Below are 17,536 nucleotides of genomic sequence, written 5' to 3' on the forward strand. Positions count from 1 at the left end.
ATAGAGCTGAATTTTTTTGTGTTCTCTTGATTCTCTATATTCTCTTATCCTTTGTTGTGCATGTTTTTTGTCTACCTTCTGATTGGGTTGTCTTTGTCAATTCGTGACAAAAAGGGGAGAAAAAGATGAAATTTGGAAAATTCTTTTTAACAATTTTTGAATTCATGTTAGTAAGTTACTACTTTAGGTAGCAATAGATTTAGGATTAAATTTGATTGTAAAAATTTCGATTCTCTTATAGTGAATTTGTTTTACCTTGAGGATTACTAGATCAAATCCTCCCCAAGTTTTTACCTTGAAACGAGTCGTTTCATTAGTTTTCTTGGGTCATCATATCGTGGTGTTATTTACTTTTTCGATGTTGTGCATGATATAATTTATTATTCTTTAGATCTGAATAATTAACTTAAGTAATCACTTGGCTAATATATTAGGTTAAATAATCTGTTTTAAGGGGTCTAAACAAACAAGCAGTATTCTAGTAGTATCCCATGCTTAAGATCATTTTGCAAGCATCCACCCATTCATGTGAGGACCACAAATTCCTTGGTGGATTTCTTCCATGACTCTCTCAACTTCTTTTCTCTTTAAACAACAAAGGAGCATCCCATCATAGGATCTCCTATAAAGTTGGCCTCCACGTAGGATTGCCATCATCCTAATTGAATTGCATTCTTGCTTTCTGGCATCATTAAGATAAATTCTCAATTCAAGAAATTTCATGATGTCGTAATACCAACGGACTCCTTCCTCTTCTATGGCCAAGATTGACAACTCTTTTTTCTCTTCGTGTACAAACTAATAACTTTGCTTGATTTCCAAAGGCCAGGTCCATACTCCATCAGGTATTTCAACCATAGAAGCCAAGGTAGCCAAAGCATATCTAAACTGATTTTGAACTTTAGGGATAATGGTGTACTCGATTCTGTCAAAGGTTTTTGTCAATTCCTCCAAGTGCCATTAATAAGTCTTTAGGTGTTCCTCCTTCACCTTCCACAACTTTTGCGCTTGGGCTATAACCAAAGTCTAATTTCCAAAGACTTCAGCTTCCCTTACCCCTAACTCTCGGAGGGCTTCCATCTCGGCAATACAAGCCTCATATTCTACCATGTTATTGGTTGCTTCGAAGTTCAACATGAAAGCCAAAGGTACGTGACATCCATTTGGGGTGATCAAGAGTACTCCTATCCGATTTCCATATTGGTTCATGGCTCCATTGAAATACATCTTCCATGCCCCTAGTTTAATGTCCAAAATGTTTTCATATAGAAAATCTTCTTTACCATTTTTTCCTTCTATAGGATTTTCAATACAAAATCTAACACGTCACTCCCTTTGACGGTCTTTCTAGCCACATATTTCAAATCAAATTCTACTAATAGGATCAACCATCTTGACAACCTTCCACTCAAAGCAGGCTTCTCAAACAGGTATTCCAATGGGTCCATTCTAGTAACTATCCACACTTGGAATGGTAGGATGATATGTCTTAGTTTCTGTAACCTCATACAAGAGCAAATCATGACTTTTCTATCAGTGTATACCTAGTCTCAAAGTCATGGAATCTCTTGCTCAAATAGTATACATCTCTCTTGTTCTTATCGTCATCTTCTTGTGCTAGCATACTTCCTACTGCATCCTCTATGATTGAGAGATAGAGGAGTATAGGTTTTCTAGGTTCTGGAATTACCAAGATAGGTGGTTGGAGAAGGTATTCCTTGATAAGTTCAAAGGATTTTTGGCGCTCATCATTCCATGTATAGGGTTCATTCATCCTCAAAAGTTTGAATATTGGCTCACAAATGGAGGTGAGTTTGGCAATGAATTCGCTAATGTATTGCAATCGGCCTAAGAATTCCTTTATCTCCTTTTCACTCTTGGGTGGTGGCATGTCCAATATGGCTTTGATCTTGGAGGGGTCAACTTCTATCCCTCCATCACTTACTAGGAAGCCTAGTAACTTTCCCATAGTTACCCCAAAAATACACTTTTATGGGTTCAACCTCAGTCTATACTCCTTGATCCTCTCAAAAAACTTCCTTAAATTAGTGATGTGATCTCCTCTATCCTTGGACTTCACAATCATGTCATCAACATATACCTCTACCTCTACCTTGCTGTGCATCATATCATGTAGCAAAGCAGTCGCCACTCTTTGGTAAGTTGCACCCGCATTCTTAAGCCTAAATGGCATTACTGTGTAACAATAAACCCCTTATTCAATAGTGAAAGTAGTCTTGGTCATGTCCTTAGGAGCCATTTTGATTTGATTATACCCTTAGAAACCATCCGTGAAAGACATCAAGTTACTTCTTGTTAGGATTAGTGCCCTTAAATCCTATTGTATAATGCAATGTATGATATTATGTATGACATTGTGTATGAATTAATATTGTGATTAATAAAGTTATTTTATTTTTATCTAAAATAATAGTAACATGAATATACAGACATTATCATATAGTCATTGAGATGCATAGTATGTGATTTATGTGAAAAGTCATAGAAGATATAAATCACAACTTCTTTGTAAACTCAGAATTGTAGTTCGCAGTCGGTGACGAAATTGGGCGTTTCATCTGCGAAGACTATAACATATCAACTAAGATGATTTGTCTTGATCATGTGTAGACTTCTAGCTGATATGTTGATATGTTTTAAGAGTTAAGTCATATTGCACTAGACCGCTATGAAATTTATTATTCTCCTAACGACTATCAAATGAATAATAAATCTCACGACTTCTATTTACATGAACTCTTAATCCTGAGAGGATAATGGACCTGGTCATGAAATGTAGGTTTCTTTAATATATCAGGAGTGAGATCTAAAGTAATGGTCAAAACCTCAGTATGTTAGGCAGCCACATTTAGTGTTAATGGAACATATATTCTCAAGATGGAATTCATAGTCTCTTAACGGAGATATAAAATATTCCCTTGAAATAAGTTTAATGGATTTAGTTATTCAGAGAGTTAGGCCTAACCACTTTGGTAAGAAGTTACTAAAGTATATATTTATGAAATTGGATTTCATAAATATATAATGAATAACTTTAAAGGATTAAACTGGGTACTCAAGGATAAGATGTAGTAATTTACAAAGTGGCAGTCTACATTCATGACTTTCTATTACTACGAATATTTTATGATGGGATTGCATGTATAATAAAGTCTTGGGATATAATTTATAAATAATGCCTAGAGTGCAACTATATTTATATAGTGGTATTAAATATAGTTAATGGCAACTTTAGATTTGTCAAGAGTTGACAGAAAAGCCCAAGACTCATTGGAGTTAGTGTCTTATTGGTCTCACTCTAAGCCACATACTAAAGCCCAATAGGAAAGGCCCAAAAAGCTGATCCAATTAGATAATCAATTATAAGGAGAGAAACATATAGAATTTGTGTGTGTGAAAAAGAGAGACATTGAAAGCTTGGATTTGTGTTAAAAACACAAGAGCTTGTTTAGACCCCAAATTAAAAAATACGGCTCAGTTGATTTTACTCTAACTTATCTAAGTGCGGAAACAAGAGTAAATGCGAGCAAACAAACAATAAAACTACTCTAAGCCAAATTCAACAAATCACAGCAGTAAAATGAAAGCTAAAAGAGTAGGGAAGGGAGATACAAACACAAGATGACGCGCCGATGTGTTATCGAAGAGGAAACTAAAGAACTCGGCGAAAAACCTCTCCGCCGCCCTTCAAGCGGTAAATCGATCCACTAGACAACAAGTTGGGATACACGAATAGTAAAAGACCTTCCAAGCCTTGTCTACCCAATGCACCTAAGCCCTCTAAGCTCCTACTCCAACAAGGCTTCTCGGAACTGTGTCTTGTCTAGCTTTCCGGATCCCACAATGCGCCCGATTGCATCCACCAAAACTTGGCTTCTTTCAATGCTTCCTAGCAGCACCAAAAAACTCACTGGACACTCAGTATGGGTGTGTTGAGTGTTTGGGTTATCAACCTCTCAAGGATATAGAACTGGAGAGGTAGGAGTAGAGGAAAACCACAATGGATGGTGTGTAGAATTGTGGGTATGACAATCTCACACTCTCAAGGGTTGAGGCTAGGGTTTTCTCTTCTGAAAAGCTCTCTACTCAATATGTGGATAATGATGGTACATGTAGTGTGTATAAGGATGTAGTGGAGCAGATAGGACAAAATAGCAAAACAAACTGTTTCACGAGTATCTCGCGGGAAGGCCTTACCCGTGAGACACTCGTGAAAAACTAGCTGTCACCATCTGTCATGACTCTTCGCATTCCAGTCATGTGCAAGGCACATGCATTACTTCGCAGGATGCTTAGTCGCGAGATACCCACGATAAATCTTCTATCTTCAAATGCTTGAGTCTTCACTCTCTCTCTCTCTATCACACAATGCTTACAATAAAATCCCACATAAAGTACAAGGTATAAAAGATTGAACAAAATTACAATCAAATTTAGCACGGAATTAAAGCCAACACAAAACAGTTGTAAATCACAACTTTACAGACACTATAGTGAAATGGTGTGTATGTGAGAGTGAGACTCTCTATCATTCTCCCTTTGAAACTGATTGAGAGACCACACTTCTTGGGTGTAAAATGGAATCGGAGTGAAGATTAAAAGTATTCTCGAGTACTTTTGATTCTTGTTTTGAATTTCACCACACCAAGGTACGCTCTCTTATTCTAGAATTTTGAAATTTACATAGTACTTATTATCAATTGCGAATGAAATAGATCCGTTAATTTTTCACTGCATATGTTTTGTATGTGATGCAAACATGTATTTTTCCATCACTTCCAACGATGTTATCTACCAAGATATCTATGTGAGGTAAAGGTAAATCATCCTTAACACAGGCTTTGTTAAGGTTTCTAAAGTACACACATCCTGACTTTCCCATCCTTCCTGGATACAGGCACCACATTAGCTATCCATTCGGTTTGGTGTACAAGTTTGATGAAACCTACTTTCAACTGTTTAGTGACTTCTTCCTTGATCTTAAGAAGCCATTCAGTTCTCATGCATCTCATTTTCTGTTTGACGGGCACCATGTGAGAATGAGTATCAATGTGATGTTGTGCTATCTTGGGATCAATGCCAGACATATCTTCATAAGACCATGCAAATTCTTCTTGGAATTCAATGAGAAGCTCGTTGAGATCTTTTCTTTCTTGTTCATTTAGAGTTGAGCCAATTTTAATTAAGCATGGATTCTCATCATTGCCCAAGTTAAGAGTTTCAAAAGTTGGTTCCATAAGTTCAATCTTCTTTTCCAATTTTTTCTTAATTTCATTTTCAAATTCATTAGAATCATTTAGGTGCAAAATTTCAATATTATAGGACACATTAAAATAAGCCAAATCAAAATTCATCTTATTAAAAAAGTTGAAAAGTACATTAGAACTTGCATTATAAGACATTTTTCCTGTGCTGTTGTTAGGATTAGTGCCCTTAAATCCTATTGTATGATGCTATGTATGATATTATGTATGACATTGTGTATAATTTAATATTCTGATTAATAAAGTTGTTTTATTATTATCTAAAATAATGGTAACATGAATATTGGGACATTATCATATAGTCCATGAGATGCATAGTATGTGATTTAGTCACAGAAGATATAAGTCACAAGTTCTTTGTAAACTCAGAATTTATAGTTTGTAGTCGGTGATGAAATTGGGCATTTCATCTGCAAAGACTATAACGTATCAACTAAGATGATTTGTCTTGATCATGGAAGTAGAGACTTCTAGTTGATATGTTGATATGTTTTAAGAGTTTAGACATATTGAACTGGACTGCTGTGAAATTTATTATTCTCCTAACGACTGTCAAATGAATAATAAATTTCACGGCTTCTATCTGCGTGAACTCTTAATCCTGAGAGAATAATGGACTTGATTATGAGGTGTAGGTTACTTTGATATATTAGGAGTGAGATCTAGAGTAACGGTCAAAACCTCAGTATGTTGGGCAGCCACATTAAGTGTTGATGGAACATATATTCTCAAGATGGAATTCATAATCTCTTAACAGAGATATAAAATATTCCCTTGAGATAAGTTTAATGTGTTTGGTAATTCAGAGTGTTAGGCCTAACCACTTTAGTAAAGAGTTACTAAAATATATATTTATGAAATTGGATTTCATAAATATATGATGAATAACTTAAAGGATTAAACCGGGTACTCAAGGATTAAGATGTAGTAATTTTTAAAGTGGCAGTCTATATTTATGACTTTGTATTACTAAGAATATTTTATGAAGGGGTTGCATGTACAATAAAGTCTTGGGATATAATTTATTAATAAGGCCTAGAGTGAAATTATATTTATATAGTGGTATTAAATATAATTAATGGTAACTTTGGACTTGTCAAGAGTTGACGGAAAAGCCCAAGGCTCATTGGAGCTAGTGTCTTATTGGTTCCTTTTGGTCTCACTCCAAGCCGCACTAAAGCCCAATTGGAAAGGCCCAATATGCTAGCCCAATTAGATAATCAGTTAGTTATAAAGGGAGAAACATACAGAATTTTTTATTAAGAAAAAGAATTAGAGAGAGACGTCATTGTGAAATGGTGTGTATGTGAGAGTGAGACACTCTATCATTCTCCCTGGAAAAACTGATTAAGAGACCACACATCTTGGGCATAAAGTGGAATTGAAGTGAAGATTAAAAGTGTTCCCAAGTACTTCTAATCTTTGTTTTGAATTTCTACACACCAAGGTACGCTATCTTGTTCTTAAATTATGAAATTTACATAGTGCATGTTGTCAATCATGAATGAAATAGATCCTTGTTTGTTGCTTCCACTATGTGTTTTGTATGAGATACAAAACCAGATTTTCCTTCAACTATTAGAAAACCTAACCCAAGTCCAATTGCTAAGTTGCCCATTAGTGGGTGTGATGAATTTTGTCCTTCCCTTCTTTAAACGCCCTTAGCATCTTTTCCACCTTTTCCCTCGAACAAAGTCTTCATCTCCACGGCACAATCCTTTTCTTCCCATGGCTTCCATGGGTGTGGTGCCTTGAATAACTCATTAGGGCCCTCTTCTTGATCAAAAAAGGTGCAATCTTCCTCTTCACACAACCAATCAAGCTCAATATTGGTGCAGTAGTCTATGTGGCTAAACTTGTCGTCATCTTCTTCCTCATCATCTTTGTCTTTGCTTGGGCCAAGGCGAAGTACCATTCAACGTCGAGAGGTGGGGTGGTGTCTCATTCAATCAAAATGCGAGCAAGGATGATCTGGGTTGTCCCAACCGTTGAGGCCCAATCTGGCCAATCATGATCTTCCCAAGATCCTACGCTTCACATTTCAAAAAAGTCATTGACATGAGCCCTTGTGAAAGTCCATGGCCCAAGAATAGGCTTCAGCACCAGGAAAAGAAAGCGGACCATTCCTTCAATCGTCACATGGTTAACCTCCTCTTGAGTCATGTCCTCAGACATCATGGCACATGGGAAATCTGGAAGAAGCCATCAAAAGTGTGAAGAAATGTCCCTTAACAAAAGTTTCTTTTATCTAGATGTTCTTAGAAAGTCTTTAAGTTCATTTTAATGGGCTTTCATTAGAACGTGCTTATAGATTTTCAGCCCTTTGTCTCAAATATGGGCCAACAATGTATTAATCACCCTTAGGCTCTTCCTTTCTCATATTCATTATTACCACTCTTTTTGAAGTAACCCTTTTGCTAGAATATATCGTGGCCTTCCTCTCAAAGCCTATGAGTCTCTCATCATTTTGAGCCTTTACATGCAACAAAGAGACCCAAGATTAGGGAGATTCATATTGACTTGGTAGGATCTTGGATGCTAGGTCCATAGCATATTTGTTACCTTAGGCCCAAGGCCTTCTTCCTCGAAAGACCTTTGATTTGGGGCTTATGATAGCAACTAGGCTATGATCCGATGAACCTTTTGAGTTATGACATACCTTTTGATTTTGGGAAAAGCCTCTTATATGTGAGAACTTTTTTTCATCCCATTGTCTTAGGGTATGGCATAACTTTTAGGCCATCCTTTCATGTTTTAAAACTTTTATTTGTCCTTAGAATTAGGTGAACATAAGATATATCGTTGAACAAACAAGTGACATAAAGGGTACCCTCTTTTGATAGGAACTAAGATCTCGCTAAGTGTGGGTAAGCTCCTTAAAGCACGGATTGTGAGTGGGTGGGATGAACTTTTGAAAATTTTGGCCCGAACGGAGCCTCCACTTTCCCACTCATCACCAACCATGGCAAAGAGACAAAAAAAACAAGTGAAAATGTGTGCAAACAATATTAAACAAGCCTTTATCAAGATTAAGAAATGGAACACATTAGAATCAAATTCTCTATCCCCAATAGAGTTGCAACTGTGGGCGCAAGCGCCCATGACATGGTGGTGTCATCCTCGCATGTGGGTGAGTACGCCTTGTGTCACGCCCCAAACCCAAAAGGGTCCAAAGCATGAGAAATAAATCCCAAGGGTACCTATAGATTTTTCCTTTCTTTTCCACAAGATAAGAATATATAACCATACTACAATCTCCACATTACAAGTCAGAGCTCTATAACACATTTACGAACAATAACTAAAAATCATGTGCCTCCACATAATACATGAATATATTACAAAACTCTGATTAAATTATACAAGTCATAATCTTATCAAGAATAAGGACCTTAACATCGAGTCTAGGCCTACGATGCCAAAGGATAACAAACGTCAAGCAACCCACCTCCAATAGAATTAATTAAGGTCTTGTTGAGCATAGCAAGATCGAGTCACCAACCATTTACAGCAAAAGTCTCCAAATTTAACATAGCACTCTAATCATGACCAAAGAAGTAAGCTCCATACCTAAGGTATAGCTAATAAATCTGAAAAACTGTTAGAGGGTGGGATGAGCTAATGCCTAGTAAGTAGCATAATTAATGAGGGTGGGGGAAATGCAAGTTTCATCTTCAATAATAATAATATGACATGACAAGAATGACTAAATAATGAAACACAAAGTTTCTCAAAGTAAATACCTTGAAACTATATACTATAATCTGTGAGCACCAGCAATATAATTTCCAAAGCCATAATATTTAACATATAATAATTTATCACAAATATACCACACTACCACATAGACTGGTCAGGGGATCCACCCATTCACAACTGGCACAATATTGTTCTCTTTGGTATACAGACTCTTGGCCCATGGACAACAGCCACCCATACCCTCAAGGTTTTTCTCTCCCCCCATAGGCAGCAGAGAGAGTGCGTCAAATAGGACCTCTCTTGTATGTGGTCTCTTGGCCCATGGGCAGCAGCCTCACCCACGCACAATCAAGGAACCTCTTCCCCCCCATGGGTAGCAAGGAAGAATGCGTCATCCAAAGTGAAATGGCACTGACCTGGATTTGATTCCGTTATCGCAAAGACTACGGAAACCAAATTGGGTGATCACCGGGAAATCACACATGGCATGGTGTTAAAACCACATAAAGCTCACATGTTACATTACTTTCAAATATACATTTGTATCTAGGCAATTTCAGAAAAACCTTAAATAGTCTAACTTCCACAAAGTTTGTAAGATTTTCAACTTCATTCTTGTCAAAAGATTTTCTATCAATTTCTCAAATAACAAGACAAGATAAACGTCTTTAAATTTCCAATGTACAGTAAAATCCATGATTTCCTTATCAAAGATTAAATAAAAGATACTCATTTTTCCATGTCAACAATTCATGCATTTCCCCAAATGCAATACCAAATATGATGCATTTTCATATATAATAATATATAATAGGGTCACAACACAACACTTTTAAGAAAACAGATATCCATATATAATTTTCCAAAATGTGTTTAACCCAAAAACACATTTATGAAACATGGTTATTTTCTAAAAATTCCATTAAAAAGATACTTACCTTGCAACTCGCAAAAAAGCCTAATTCTCTAAGCTCCAAAGAAGATTAGCTAGAACCTCAACAATATCAAGCAAACCTAACACAATAAGCATAAAGCTTAAAATTTTATCTAGCTACAGTTTAGGAATTGCCAAATATGCACTTAATTAGGCAAGCCTAGTATTTAACATCATCAATAACATATTGCTCTTCCAAAGTTTCTCAACAAATTAATTCACAAGGCATAAACTCCAATTTATAAATTTAACCCATTCAATATCATCTCCAACTTTATGACTAGCTTCCATAAGATTTACACAACATCATCAAGAGACTCATGTAAGTAAAATCAAAATATTCTCCAAGACAAGAAATTTAGAACTTCAACTAACTCCAAATAAACCCAATAGCAATGGAAAAATTAGATTTATGAACCATCACATGTTATAGCTCAAAACCCCTAAATTTCCACCATAAATAAACCTTAAATAGTCATCATTAACACAAACCATAAACCCACTCATCAAATAATTCCACCAATACAAAACCCATACATATAAACACATAAATATCACTTCCAATGCTCATAATTCACATGGGTATCATTATTAAAGCTTAGATAAAAATATAACCTCAAGCAAAATATAAAACTCACCAAAAGGATTAGAAATTTTACCTCAAATAAAAGATGAAGATGCTTAGAGGTTCCTAAGGATTTTCCAGTGACATTGCTAGAAAATTGATGGTGGAGATGGTGGCATGGAGGTACCGGTGGGAGAGTGTGAGGGAGTGTTTGTGAGAAAAAGAAAGAAAACAAATGAGAGGAAAGGGATGGCCGGCCAAAGGGAGTAGATATATTTGTGAGATGAGTGGTGGGGGTTAAATGGGGTAGGTGGGCACATGTGGTCCAAATAAAATCTGACCATTACCTCTTTTTTTCTTTCTCTTTTTTGTGACTGAGACGTTGTACCTTGGCCTAGGGTGGACCATGGAGGAGGATGTAAATAAAGTCACCACCTAGTTTAGGTATAGGAACCATAATTATGGGCCCTTCGTGGAAAGACTGGTCTTTACCAGAGCACGTGTCTGGAGTTTAGGTATGGGGATGGAAATGTCTAAGGCATCCAACCCCACCCAACCTATGGGTCAGCTTCCCCTCATTGTGTTCCAAGTCTTAATCTCATTAAAGGAATATTTAACATAATATTCTAACTCACACACATTCATCTAAAGCAAACGACATGGCATAATCATCCCCTAACCAAACATTCATCTATCATGGCATTTAAAGAGCACATCCAAGGGCAAAACATCACAAGGCAAATCAGGATGAACATACTATAACATCTAAACACCAAAAAAAATGGGATTCAATCAAGAATATTATGTTCATCAACCAAAAATTACCCAACAATCAAAACAAATGCATTTTCATGTGATAACGCATGACTTACCTCACTGCATCATTGTTAGGATTAGTGCCCTTAAATTCTATTCTATGATGCTATGTATGATATTAAGTATGACATTATGTATGACTTAATATTGTAATTAATAAAGTTGTTCTATTATTATCTAAAAATAAAGGTAACATGAATATTGGGACATTATCATATAGTCCATGAGATGCATAGTATATGATTTATGTGAAAAGTCACAGAAAATATAAATCACAAGTTCTTTGTAAACTCATAATTAAAGTTCATAATCGGTGATGAAATTGGGCATTTCATCTGCGAAGACTATAACATATCAACTAAAATGATTTGTCTTGATCATGGAAGTGGAGACTTCTAGTTGGTATGTTGATATGTTTTAAGAGTTAAGACATATTGAACTAGGCCGCTGTGAGATTTATTATTCTTCTAATGACTATCAAATGAATAATAAATTCACGACTTCTATTTACATGAACTCTTAATCTTGAGAGGATAATGGACCTGATCATGAAGTGTAGGTTGTTTTGATATATCAGGAGTGAGGTCTAAAGTCACGATCAAAACCTCAGTATGTTGAGCAACAACATTTAGTGTTGATGGAACATATATTCTCAAGATGGAATTCATAGTCTCTTAACGAAGATACAAAATATTCCCTTGAGATAAGTTTAATGGGTTTGGTTATTTAGAGTGTTAAGCCTAACCACTCTAGTAAGGAGTTACTAAAGTATATATTTATGAAATTGGATTTCATAAATATATGATGAATAACATAAAAGATTAAACCGGGTACTCAAGGATTAAGACGTAGTAATTTACAAAGTGGCAATCTACATTCATGACTCTGTATTACTACAAATATTTTATGAAAGGGTTGCATGTACAATAAAGTCGTGGGATATAATTTATAAAGAAGGCCTAGAGTGAAACTATATTTATATAGTGGTATTATATATAGTTAATGGTAACTTTGGACTTGTCAAGAGTTGAGAGAAAAGCCCAAGGCCTAATTGGAACTAGTGTCTTCTTGGTCCTTTTTGGTCTCACTCCAAGCCACACACTTAAGCCCAATTGGAAAGGCCCAAAAGGCCAGACCAATTAGATAATCAGTTAAATACAAAGGAACAACACGCTTGTGAAATGGTGTGTGTGTGTGAGTGTAAGCCACTCTCTCTAATTCTCCCTTGGAAACTGATTGAGAGACCACACTTCTTGGGCTTTAGTGGAATTAGAGTGAAGATTAAAAGTGTTCCCAAGTGCTTCTGATCTTTGTTTTTTGAAATTCACCGCACCAAGGTACACTCTTTTGTTCTTAAATTCTGAAATATACATAATGCATGTTATCAATTGCGAATGAAGTAGATCCGTTATTTTTCCACAACGTATGTTTTGTATGCAATACAAACATGTATTCATCCAACAATCAGAACACCTATGCAACAAAGTATGTTCATATTCATATGCATGTTCATGGTATTCAAACAAAATAAAAACCCTAATAAGCATAAAAAGATTAAAAAACAAACAAACAAACAAACTAAAGAAAAACAGGTAAACAAAGACTAAAAGATAGGCAAAATGGATTAAATAGAGGCTAAAACAAGTGAAAAAAAAAACAACGGAAACAACATACAAAAAATGAATTAGGGTTTCTGGGCTTGAGTATGCGTGTGCATACATAGGGCATGTGTGCACATCCCAACTGTATGTGTACGCATATTATGAGTATGCATATGCATACTACAGGTATGAGTACGCATGCAAGTTGCATGCACATGCATACACACCCAAAACCCTAATCCCAGAAAACTAGAACTGAAAACAAAGAAAACACAACAAAACCAAGGAAACTAACAACCTAGCATGCTTCTAACACAAACACAAAATAAACCTGAACTAAACAAACATAGAATTCCAGAGCTTGATTTTAACCGTTCCGCTCAATCAATCTATTCACAACCAAATCAAAGATGAGTTAGCAAACATAGAATTCCTAGATCAAGACCAGAAAATGTCTCAATCAAGAAAAATTTGACTTGAGTATGTTTAGTGAAAAACTCCCTCCTTGATTCACTATTTTCTAGTGAATCTTATGTGTTTTTCTGCTAGATTCCATCCTTCTTTAAAAAGTACCTTCTGTGGCTATATATATTCAAAAAATAGGAGTTTGGGCGGTAAATGCAGGCAAATGTAGAAAACTTGCCTTACATAGTTTCAGAAACCCTAGCATGTGCATGCATGCAAGTATATGCGTACGCATGCATGAAGCATGTGCACGCAAAGCTTGAGCATGCATGTGCATACACATGTATGCGCATGCATGCTCTAGGGTTTTCGTGGCCTTTCTTTTCCAAAAATAGTTTATTTATTCCAAAAATAAGTTATATTTTCCATAAACACCTTCCTCAAAGTCGATTTTCATTTGATTGGGCCTTAAACCAACATTGGGCTTTAGAATTCTAACATCATTGGGGAACAAGGGCCCGAGTCATAAGAGGTACAAAATACAGTGTCTACACTAACGAATCAAAAGATGGGTATTTGTAGACACCACATTTTATACCCCTTGCAACTTGGGCCCCTGTTCTCCAATGATGTTAAAATTCTAAAGCCCAAGGTTGGTTTAGAGCTCGATCAAATGAAAATTGATTTAAGGAAATGTTTATGAAAAATATAACTATTTTTGGAAAAGAAAAGCCATAGAAATCCTAGTGTGTTCATATGCATGCTTAAGCTCTACGTAAGCATGCTCTCTACATGCGTGCACATACATATGCATGTGTGCACATACACGTGCATGTATGCGCATGCTAGGGCTCCAAAAACTATATAAGGCAAGTTTTTTGCATTTAAACTAGGTTTGGAATTAATCCCACATCGTCTAGGAGCTGTCCCAAACCCCTATATTTTGACTCTATAAAACCATAAAAGGTACTTTTTCAAGGAGGAAGAATTCCAGTGGTAAAACACATAGATTCACTAGAAAATAGTGAATCAAAGAGGGAGTTTTTCAGAAAACATCCGCAAGTCAAATTTTGCTTCATTGTTTTGATCTTGGTCTTTGAGTACTAAGTTTATTAACTTATTTTTTAATTGGTTTTGACTAGATTGCACGGGAACGGTCAAAAGCAAGCTTTAGAGAGTTCTAGTATTGAAGTAAAGTTTTCAACTTTAGCTCTTCGCTTTTCTCTAATTTTCTTTGTTTATGTACATTTTTATATATGTTTATGTGTTTATAATATGTATTTTTTAGCTTAGGTTGTGTTTGTATTCTAAGCATATTAGAATGTTAGATTCTTTGTTTTTGTACTTCTGTTCTGCAGTTTCTAGTTTAAGGTTGTAAAGTTGTGATTTACAACTATGTTCTATGTTGGCTTCATTCCATGACAAAAAGTGTTGTAATTGCATTAATTTTTTTCCTTGTATTTTTGTGGGATTTTATTGTATTGGGTTTAGTATTAAGTTGGTGAAGACTCAAGTTTAATTGAAGATCAATGCATTTCCCGACTAGCTTGCGAGAAGTTCACGAGAAGGGTTCCCGTGAAAAGGGCATGTGAGAAGCACATGACTGGAAGCTGAAGAGTCGTGTCAGGTTGTCAATTTCGTGAGTGTCTCATGGGTCAGGCCTTCTCGCGAGATACCCGCGAAACTCTCTGCCTGGAGGATTTTTGAGTGTGACCTTCTTACCCTTCACCTATACTATATATACCCTCATTACCCACAAATGTAAGTGAGGCCATTTAGAGAGAAAAACCCTAGATAGGTTTTTTACAACACACACACCCATCTTTTAAAGAGAGAGCTACTCATCCTTAGTGAGAAATCATTCTAGCATCTTCTCCTTCCCTCTCCCATTGCCATACCTTGAGAGGAGATTTGTACCAAACACAACCTACACCATTTCAGAGTGTAGAGAGTGTTTTGGAGCTTGGGAAGCTTTGGGGATTTGCCAAAAGAAGCCGGTGAGGCTTGGCAGATGCAATCAGGCATATTGCAGGATTTGGAAAGCTAGACAAGACACGGTTCCGAGAAGCCTTGTTAGGGTAGGAGCTTGAAGGGCTTAGTACATTGGGTAGATTAGGCTTGGAGGGTCTCTTGCTATTCGTGTATCCCAACTTATTTTCTAGTGGATCGATTTACCGCTTGGAGGGCGGCGGAGAGGTTTTTCGCCGAGTTCTTTGGTTTCCTCTTCGATAACACATCGGCGTGTTATCTTGTGTTTGCATTTCTCTTCCCTACTCTTTTAGCTTCCATTTTACTGTTGTGTTGTGATGAATATGGCTTAGAGTAGTTGTTTTTCTTGTTTGCTTGCATTTACTCTATTCCGCACTTAGTTTAAGTTAGAGTAAAATCAACCGAGCCGTAATTTGTTAATTTAGAGTCTAAACAGCTCTTGTTTTTTTAACACATATCCGAGCTTTCAAAGGTTCTTGGGCTTGTATAAGTGTGCATGCTGCATACATATGTACGCATATTTATAGTATGCATACGCATACAGATGGGCTGCGTATGCATGCCCTATATATGCGCACGCATACTCTTGCCCAAAAAACCTAATTCACCTTCTATTTGATTTTCCTTTGTTTTATTTACATGTCTAGCCTCTGTTTAACCAAGATTTTACACCTGTACACAACTATTACCCTGTTTTATTCTACTTTGTTTGTTTTAATTCTTTTCTGCTTATTAGGGTTTCTTTTTTTTTTTTAAATGCAATAACATGCTTATCCAGGTTTGTTTGGTGATGTTTCTGCCCTTGTTAATATATGTTTATATGTCATGAGACATGAATGTTTAGGTTTGGGATGATTATGCCATGTTGTATGCCTTAGATGCATGCTAGTGTTTGTGTGTGAGTTAGAATAATGTGTTAAATATGCCTAATGAGATTAAGATTTGGAACACAATGAGTGGAAGCCGACCCACGAGTCGGGTGAGGTTGGGTGCCTAACACATTTCCATCCCCATACCTAAACTTCAAACACGTGCTTTGGTAAAGATCAGTCCTTCCACGAAGGGTGCTATATTTATCTTTCCTAGACCTAATCTAGGTGACGACTCCATTTATACCATCTGCCATGGTATACCCTAGGCCAAGGCATACTCACCCATTAATGCAAGGATGAACCACACCGTCGCGAGCACTTGTGCCCACAAGAGCTCTGTGGAAAGTAGTGGGAATTAGCTGGAGGTAGGTGAGAACAAAAAGCTAGGGGAACTTTTTTTCTTTCACCGACAACAAGCGTTTTCACACCTATTTTCTCTCCATTTTAGAAAGAAATTTTTTGTGGGCCCGAGTGGAAAATACCTGGTCCCCACCCAAAAATTTCCTCCTCTTCTCTCCTTACCAAACAACATCCACTCCTATTTTCTATCATATATTCTCTCCTTTAATTTCCATCCATCCTATTCCACCTCTAACCAAACATACCCTCGATGCTTAACTACTAGTCGTCAGGCACCAAGTCTCAAACCACTCTATTCATATTTATGTTTTTCTTGAGTTTTCTTTCTCATTTTCTCACCTACCAAACATCCTAAATTGTACATCTTTCTCTCACACGAAGGCATACATGGCCAAAGATTCAAGCTCCTCTCACTGGTTGCCACCACTCACCACCACCATGGTTTCTTTTAAACTCAAGCCCTCTTATCTCTCTTTCTCTCTCTCACAACTCCCCCATGGTTGAATAAGGAAAAGCTTCTTCTCCGACGTAGCTAGTCACTACTATTAGCCACTGTTGTTGGTAGTGCTACATCTTTGGTTTGATTAGACCCAAATACTCTCTCTTTTGCGCATCTAAAATATTTGTTCGAACTGATTTCCAAAGGTCGCTGAGATCAATTTTGTCACCAGACTTATTTTTCTCTGGAGGTGGCTACCTTAGATTGAGTTTGAGGAACCAAATCTAGATGATCTATCCTTTTTGTAAAATGCTTATTTTCTATTTTTCCTTTGTTTTTTCCTTAAAGCCTTGTTTGGTTGTTAAGAAAGCTTTAGCTTAGGAAATGAAAATAAAAGAAATTGTAATATAGAGGATATGTTATTCACCTCCAGTCATTTTCATGTTTATTTTGGTGTTTTTAGCAATAATGATTACAGTGATTGTTTATCTCAAACTCACTTTCTAATATATATTTTTGTTAGTTAGACTTCGATTATTTTGATTTGTGATTTTCTTGAAATTTTTCTTGG

At 36.3% G+C, this 17,536-nt stretch overlaps 1 long non-coding RNA gene across 1 annotated transcript; it reads right to left on the minus strand.

The window, feature by feature from the left end:
- Window positions 1–9,011: 9,011 nt before the first annotated feature.
- Window positions 9,012–10,723, minus strand: LOC142639885 (uncharacterized). The gene is made up of 3 exons (XR_012845168.1): window positions 10,578–10,723; window positions 9,923–9,998; window positions 9,012–9,427 (listed from the first exon to the last, which is right to left on the minus strand). It is a non-coding gene; the product is annotated as an uncharacterized LOC142639885 (long non-coding RNA).
- Between the last annotated feature and the right edge of the window lie 6,813 nt (window positions 10,724–17,536).

The sequence above is a fragment of the Castanea sativa genome, chromosome 1, assembly GCF_040712315.1.
Source record: "Castanea sativa cultivar Marrone di Chiusa Pesio chromosome 1, ASM4071231v1".
NCBI lineage: Eukaryota > Viridiplantae > Streptophyta > Magnoliopsida > Fagales > Fagaceae > Castanea > Castanea sativa.